The 6,906-nt window shown below is 34.3% G+C and overlaps 1 non-coding gene across 1 annotated transcript; it reads left to right on the forward strand.

Moving 5' to 3' along the window:
- The first annotated feature begins 6,535 nt into the window (after positions 1-6,535).
- Positions 6,536-6,652, forward strand: LOC113230575. The gene has a single exon (XR_003310514.1). It is a non-coding gene; the product is annotated as a U5 spliceosomal RNA (small nuclear RNA).
- Positions 6,653-6,906: the final 254 nt, after the last annotated feature.

Below are 6,906 nucleotides of genomic sequence, written 5' to 3' on the forward strand. Positions count from 1 at the left end.
ACGATTCTTTTATGGGGAACTGTGTACGTTTTTTACAAGGTTCCGGAGCATGTATTAAGATTACCATTTCCTAAGTACACCAAGTAACATTAAAACTATTTTAATTGAAAAGTCATATTACAAAAATGTAGACTTCGTATTAGATAAAGATGTATGGAAAGACAACGTGAATCTAGATTCCCCATATATATGATTCAAAATGTATTCTATAGCATTTAAGTTTGATTGAAAAGATCAATCCCTAGAGTTTTTTGCTCGTTCTTCTCAGGGTGGTCAGCGTAGTGAACGAGCAGTAACTTAAAAAATGACGTTTTCAAGTGTCAAAATTAGAATTATACCTGATTGATTTTGATATGATTATATCTATGGAATAAATGATTATTTGACTTTGACTATGACTACCAATAATGAAAATTTACCTAAAAATTTAGACTTTTTAATTTAAGTACCAATATTATGCTACCATAGCTTTGCCACTGCTGGACAATTACCTCATAGCTCTCTTACAAGATAATCACTGGAGGACCACTCTGTTTTGTTCACAACATAGCTATGTAAATAGCATATAGCAAGTTTGTATACAATGATTTCCGATTTTAAAATCAAAATATTGTGTAAAAATCGTGAAAGTTAAATTAATACACTCTGTTTTGTGCCTCAAGAGGACTCGTCTAGGAATTCAAATCATATTTTCGTAATTTTGTGAATACTGTCTGCAATGTAAGGACAGAAAAGTTTTATAGGGCCTTCGTACACTAGAACAAACATTTTTTAATGAAAATTAAACCTTACGTAATGTAAGCCCGATATACGGTAGCTTAAACTTTAGCATATACTGTTAAAATTATTTATAAACTGTATTGTATGACGTGTATTGTATGAATCACCCATGACATAGCCGTGACCGGATAATTGCGCGTTTTATTTCGACGTAACACAGGGCGAAAACTAATATTTTTCAATTTTTTACTTCAGAATAATAAAAATGGCATTCAATAAAGGAATCGTGATCATCTTTTACATCACCACCACTACGTGCACAAGAGACCTCCCAAAGATCTGATCAAGACTATTAAAATATGCTTAATATAGACGACATAATGGTAGAAGAAGTAGAGCCATAATATTGCATCGAAGACCTTGGACCTGGGGCATCGTAGCCAGCGGTCAACGTCTCCCTTTGGGTAGCTAAGAGCGACGTTGTCGTCCTCTTTCACCAGGAGCTCTACCACTGTTTAGTAATAGCAGAGTTCTTTGTGAAGGAGTTCGTCCAAGGAAGACTGTAATACCTTACCTATTTCTTCCGCCAAGCAGTAATGTGAGCATCACTGTGTTCCGGTTTTGAAGGGTTAGAGTGTTGGTGAAATTACAGGCATATGAAACTTGTCAATTTATGTCTCAGAGTGACAGGCGCAGTGGCACTCAGATCTTTGCGATTTAAAGCTCTGAGTGGCACTGCGACTGTTAGGGACAGAAGTGTAGTTTACCATCAGGTGCACAACTTGTTCGTTCCGTCAGTTGATATAATAAAAAAAAGGTATGTTAAGTTAAGTTATTTTGCAGAAGTAGCTGATGATCACCGGACGCTTCAACGCGGAGATTTGAAAGTTAGGAATTGCCTGTAGCCCCAGGGATAAAAGGTAAATAATAATAAATAACGCACACAATCATTGTCTCGCACTAAAGAAACCCTGAATTGCAAGTGCCATGGACACACACATACATAACCACAGATTGCACCAAACTCACGAAGTAAATAAATGTAGGCTATACAAATATTTCCTTCGAATTGCATTATTAATATTATTTAATATTAAAATTTTTACAAAAAGAAAACTTGTAAATTAAAACATAGCGGTACAACAAAAATACAAAATTGTAAACACAACAAACAAACACAACATTGTAACAGTTAGCAGTAAGCTGTAGCACCGAGGTTAGTGTTAAACCTTTTGCGGTGGTGCTCTATCCAGCTCTATCCAAGCTATCGTGAAAATGAGATGAGGAAATAACCAGTTTCCATGGACTGACGATCCTACCATCAGTCGCTGCGACAGACGCCACACATGTACACCATAAGTTAGTTGAATGTATTAATTGTTTTACCTTGTCTTTGTTGATTTGTACGTTGTTCTAGTAAATGATTCGCTTGGAAATCACCCGTTCATTAGTTTGCTGACAAGCGAATCTCTTAATCATTATTTCGGGTTCGGGTGTCCGCACTTAAAACAACTTTCTGCCAATAGTTACTACTTATTATAGTAATACATATAATAATCGGTTAAGATTGGCAGTAAACGTACCCAAAAAAAATCTTCTCTGCCATGAACCACTAACAATGTCTCATATCCTATTTTCGGCATGTTTAGAGGTCATAACGACTTTTGTAAAGATATGGACATATTCTCCAATAGTCGCCATACTTATTTAAATTTTCCTTGCAGGAACAAGCTGTATATGTTGGATATTTAAAAATCTTATATGTATGAGTATGTGTAACATTATTTGTACTATTTTTTTTACTATTTCTATATTCAATAGACTCTTTATTTGTAAGTACATTTAATGACTGCCTCCGTGGTTGAACGGTTACCATGCTGGACTGCCACACAGTGGTCCCGGGTGCGATTCCCGGGTCGGGGGAAATATTTTTACGGCCTATATTTTTTCCTCTCGTGAGTTTGGGTGCAATTTGTGGTTATCTATGTGTGTGTCCATGGCACCTGCAATTCAGGGTTTCCCTAGTGCGGGGCTATGAGTGTGTGCGTTATTATATTATTATAATGAATGTTTATCATTATTTACTTCGCACATGCCAAGCGTGGCTGTCATAAGAATGCAAATTAACTCCCATTGCAATCACTTTAAAGAATGTCACAGTTTGTATTCTCTAGCCATCCCATAAATAAATGAATAGTAAGGTTGATTTAGATTAAGTAAAAGGCCTTTACCGTAAGAATGAAAAAAGGAAACTTTTACTTTAAATATTACATAATAATCTTTATGTAGTGTCAATGGCTTTTTACACCACGTATGACGATGGGTTTTCAGTACGTGTACAAGATACCTCGCGAAGATCTGATCACGATCGGCAATTAAAATAATTGTATCTAGCAACACATGATGGATGTAAGAATACGTCTGAGGTCGTTTATAACATGTACCTACACAATTTTTACTGTTTACTTACATTTTGTACATGTTTTTTTTGCTAACAACTAATTACGTATAACAGCATGTCTTCCTGTGCATTCCAGGTTTAAGCTCAACTCTATGTCTCGTATGATAAAACGTATAAAGCCCAGGGTGATGTCGTCGTTTACTCAATAGGAAACTACAATAATAATAACAGTTGAATGTACTAATCAATTGAGTCTAATGCATATCTTGCACAATCGGGTGTATCACAGGGTTCCAATTTCGGACTACTTTTGATATCCTATATTTGATATCACCTCGTGTATACAGCAGTACACTGCAGGTACGCTCTCTTTGCCGATGATTTAAAAATGTATAAAAGGGTTTAGTATTGATCCAGGAAGACTTGGACAGGATTGAAATGTGGTCTAGGTCTACCGGAATGGAACTTAATTCTGGAAAGTGTTTATTCGTTCGCTATTCTACGAAGGTAAATGCTACTATGTCATTGATCAACTTCAGGAAGAATTACGTGAAGTAAATGATTTGGGTATCACCATTGATAGAAAACTGAAATTTACACCACATGTCAGCTATGTTACTAAGAAGGCGGTTCAAATTATGGGTTTTGTCAAAAGAAATGCACGATCGTTTGGTAGCAATACCAACTTGAACTTGAATATGCTTCTGTGGTATGGAAACCACGGTTTGGGCACACGGTGCACTCTCAGCACTTAGAGTCTGTACAACGAGCTTTCACAAGACACCTCGCCTTTCTTTCGCGGGATATTTCTCATAGGTGTCCGTATGACCAGCGTTTGGGGTTTTTTAAACTGAGTTCATTGCGAGATCGCCGTAGGTTACATGATGCACTATTTTTGCACAAATGTGTAAACGGATCCTTGAAGTGCGAGGAGTTGCTTCCTCGTATTTCACTTTCGGTTTCGTATAATTTATCCCGGATACCCATCACTCGGTTGTTCCATCCACTGCTTTGTAGAACCAATGTTGTCAAACATGCCTCTGTGTCTCGTGTTTGCTGCACTTATAACGAAGACGATGGTGCTATACCTAATCTGTCAGTAAGTCTGTCATAGTCAGAACATTTGTTTTGTCTAGTGGCCGGACTAATCTTGGAAAGTATGCCCCCTTGAACAGACTCATGCAGTCATACAATGACTTACTTACGACTGGAGACGGCGACATAGATATCTTTAATATAAAAAATACTAAGCAGTTTCTTCGTATGTGCAAGCAATTTGTTTGAACTTATGAAACTTGTAAATATCTATTATAGGTAACTAATTATTACTGTAATTTTATATTTCTAATCATATATTTTCTTTAGTATCTCATTGGTTAACATTAGATTTTTAGTGATGTATACACCTGTAGTGACTTGGCACCTTGTATAGTGGACCTGTGTGTATTTTTTTTAATATTGTTTTGTGTTAAGTTGATGGTGTATCTTTAAATAAATAAATAAATAAATAAATCTGGACATATTTTTTGATTCCCTCGGAAAGTACATATTTGCCATTTTAAAATACATGTCTGCGAGCGTTCCCGATTAATTGTGTGACTATTATTCTTTCAATTCTTTATTTTGGTTATGATGATTTATCTTAAATTTAGTATATATTTTTTTCTACTTTTATATCCATATACTCATAGGTTTAATTGGCCTCTAGATATTAGTCATTGAATGTGGTGGTCATCTATAATTGGCTTGTGTATCGGAGTTTGTTATATTTAGTTTTAAGTTGTTTGAATGTATTAATACACATGCTGTTCATGTGCCTTATGAAAATAAATAAATAAATCAACTTGTTAGAATTTATCATGTATCATGTGCTAGTAACGATATAAGTAGATGTGTTTAAAAATTGGTGGTTTTATGATATTTATTTACATTTGAAATGTTAGTAAAAGTGTTTCTTCGAAATATTTTCTATCTGTATCAACCTAATAACAATGATAAAACAAGGAAAATGATTCAAAGTTATAAATGAAATAATAATATAATATGGAGACAAACAAAAACAAAAAACAACAGTTTGACCCGAATGTACGAATATACGTGACGCTGATGATTTACGCCTTAAAAAATACGCTAGTTTATTGAATTTTCTTTTTTTATTTACTGTAAAAACAGATTACAAATTAGCCTAAGGATTAAAACGATGTAACATAAACCATATTGGGTTTTATTCCACATCATCACGTCATATTCTTTTACAAATCATAACTAAAGTACTAGTTACTATGTTATTAACTTTGTATTAGTCATTTTTGTACTATATTTTTTATTATAATTGCGACGAAAAAAATTTAAACGTCCGATAGAATAGTGAAGTCGTCCGCGCTACTGAATTCAATAAAAGAACGCATTCTTGGGCATTGGTTAGTGTTCCATATAAGTTTATAACGTGAAAAATAACTCACGTCAAATAACTTAATCTAAAAAGTCCTGTCTGTATGTGTTTTATTTTGTCACCATGTTAATATATTGTCATCAGAGTATATACGTATATCCTTCCAAAAGAAAAAAAAAAATTACACAGTACACATAAAATTAAATTTTGAATTGTACGAGATAATTATTTTTCTGTTAAAGTTGTAATTTACATTCATTCGACAGGGTGCAAAATTTCAGTTAAATCAAAGGAAAGTGACTGAGGAAGTGATGAAGACAAACTTGCAATATTTGATCTAAACCTACAAACTTCTAAAGTTGAAAAGAAGTTTGTAAATAAAAAAATAAGTATATGGATTCACGCCTTCTAAAACCTCAAGATACGGAATATGAGAGCTCTGAATTGTAGAGGTATATAGATAGATGTAGTGGTGTGCCGTACGCATGAAAGTCACAAATACAACCACAAATTCTTCTGTAAACTTCGACAATATGCAACTCCGAGCTCTAGCTAATATCGTTATCATTTGCGTTCCAAATAATAATATATATACATATGGGTACTTTAATATCAATATTAATACCAACATTCAGTATTTAACACTAATTCATTAGTTCAGACCTTAGCTCTAATATACACAGAAAGAGTAAATTCAAAGAATATTTTCCGATGTTGAATGTTATCTTTAAACGCAAAATGCTTGTAACCTAACGCACTTTGATAACCTTATTTCCCGTTATAAAGTGCCATTCTTTGTTTAAAGTTATTATTATAAGTAACATACATGTTTCTAGATTAATGCATTCGAAATAACAAACATTTATTGTAAAAACCTACAAAGTAAACTTGCTGTGATTATACACGCATTTTAGTTTTGTAATAAATCGCTAGATGGCGTTGAACCAAAAAGCGTAATTTCTACATCGCGGTGTTAAGATTTTCCCTAGACTGATACTGGGTCGCCCCATAGTTGACGCAGTTAGCTCTGGTTTCCCTTCAAAACGAATAAATCTTTCGCCTTTTACTAAAGATTTCCGTGGAGGGGAACACTCAAATGAGTCTTTTATAATTTTTTACTGCTCTGCTCACGCGGAGCTAAGGAACACTTTAATTGTCCAACCCACGAAGGTAAATCATAATATTTTCACTGGGGCATTAGGAATGGGTAATGCTTTTTCTAAATATCATATCGAAACTGTATATCAATATTCGAAATCGGATTTCGAAACTATATATGCATGGATACTGCCCGCGTCGCGCTGCGTTCATACATTGCCGTTACTGATATTCGGAATCAGTTTTCGAAACTACATATTATTGGATATATAGTTTTACAAGAGCAATGCCGAAA

This window comes from Hyposmocoma kahamanoa, unplaced genomic scaffold, assembly GCF_003589595.1.
Source record: "Hyposmocoma kahamanoa isolate Upper Pololo Valley unplaced genomic scaffold, ASM358959v1 63, whole genome shotgun sequence".
Lineage (NCBI taxonomy): Eukaryota > Metazoa > Arthropoda > Insecta > Lepidoptera > Cosmopterigidae > Hyposmocoma > Hyposmocoma kahamanoa.